The sequence below is a fragment of the Etheostoma spectabile genome, chromosome 3, assembly GCF_008692095.1.
Source record: "Etheostoma spectabile isolate EspeVRDwgs_2016 chromosome 3, UIUC_Espe_1.0, whole genome shotgun sequence".
Lineage (NCBI taxonomy): Eukaryota > Metazoa > Chordata > Actinopteri > Perciformes > Percidae > Etheostoma > Etheostoma spectabile.
In genome coordinates, this window is record NC_045735.1 from 7,091,100 (window position 1) to 7,093,244 (window position 2,145).

A 2,145-nucleotide genomic window follows, 5' to 3' on the forward strand; every position below is an offset into this window, starting at 1 on the left:
TAATAATCATTATAATGACAACTCTTTGTGTCTCTCCATCGGTTGACTCTCTTTAAGGTCTTTGTCACTGTAAACAATATGCCCTGTGTAGTGCTTTATTCATTGAAACTACAGCCAACTGCTAGCCTTCTACAGTGTTTACAGTGGGAACTCCAATACCATCAAAAAGATCATTGATATAATTTTTAACAATAAAGACATTATTGAACTCCACTAAAAAAACTTTGCTTTTATTGCAGTTTACACTTGTTTTTTTTCAGAGCAACACAATACATGTGCAGATTATTTGAACTAGAAGCCTGTTTTCACATTCATCTGCAGAGTGTGATGTGTAAGCTTGAAAGTTCACTGGGAATGGACTATACAGTGACGTAGTAGACATCTTGTGTCAGGCAGTTAAACTTTTAAAATAACCAGTATCTGCATATTCATGGATTATTCATTTTTGCAATGTGGAGTTGAGGAGTGCCTTTAAAATGTTTTTGTTGAAAGAAAATATGACACACAAAATATTACTCCAAGCAGAACATGTGTTTAAAATGTCTGAATGTGATCTTTCATTATAAAGAACTGCCAAATGAGAAAGCACATTACCTCAAGGTCTGCTTCAGCCAAAGAGGCCACCTCTGCATGTCTCGGCTGTATAACCCTGATGCTTGTTGCATTGAGTTGCATCATCAACACACAATCTGCCTGACCCTGCTTGCTTTAAGAATGAACTTGATAACCCTCAACCGAAGTGTGCATGTGCAAAGATCCACATTTGTTGAGCAATCACCACTAAAACAGTATACTTATGCAACAGTATTCCTTTATTTCTTAGTTCTGACTTCAGTCCAACTCAGGTTAAGGGTTCACTGTGATTATCCACACATGTTCTCACCTTAAAGCTTATGGGAATTCTCCAGAAAGTAAATCAAGTAGTCTTTGTGTTGATAAGGTACAGACTCCCTGCACCATAAACTAAGGTCTTGCTTCTCTTATCACGAGCCTGTGTTGATGAACGAGGAAGCTGCATGCAGAGGCTCACAGGATGATTTAACAGTGTATTGATCCCTGTGGGGCCGAGGCGTTTTTCAGTAATGACCGTCGTGTTTTAGATGATAGTGGTGGTAATGGATATGATGATGAAAGAAAGAAGATTAGTTGCTGTGGTAGGGGAGGAAGGCTGCAGCAGTAATTATGATAATGCTGTAGATGATGCAGCTAAGGTGGATGGCTTTGATTATCCTGTTGGCGTCAGGAAAATGATGATGGTCTTTGGGACGTGTGCATGTGTGAAGGTGGTGGTAATGTTAAATAATGGGACAAAGATGAGGATGATGGTGAATATGAATCCTGTGTGTGTGTGTGTGTGTGTTTGTGTGTGTGTGTGTTTCAGGAAGTGACGCTGAGCAGCCAGCCATCTGTCGGCAGATTAATCCTGGCTTTGCTTAGAGATATTACCGGCTGGCTTATCGCGGTGGCAACAAGCCTTCAATCCCAGTCCGGCACAGCCACCATGTGACCTTGCTGAGGAAGGTGGGTGGGGGTTGGACACAAATGCACGTGCACACACACACACACACACACACACACACACACACACACACACACACACACACACACTGTACACACACATAAACACAATTGGGCAATAATTTGGTGATGTGATGTGTATATGCATGTATAAAGTACCTTTAAAAAGTATTTTGTTAGCACACACTTGCTTCTGCATGCACATAAACCATGCATTCAATTAGAGAAGGGTTTAAGAAAATATGGCTTTTACACACACATACACATGTATTCCTCTCCTCTCATCAGTGCCATGGTCTAAAGGTTTTAATCCTGCTGAAAGGTTTCAGAGTTACCTATTGAGTTCAAAAATGGCATTACACCAACCAGTTGGGCTGCACGCAGCTCTCTGCAAATATCATTAGACCTACAGTGTATCAATGAATTGTAGCCACCTTTGTTTGGTTTCCCTCACTCCACAGAAGATATTTTCTTTATTAAATCCCATCACTCCCACGTGCTCAAATATCCTCACACTCATGCTTTTCTACATACACTCACATTACATTACAGTACAGGAAACAACACATCCACACACACACATAATACACACACTTACAGGTCATAAATCAGCAGGCACGAGGCTAG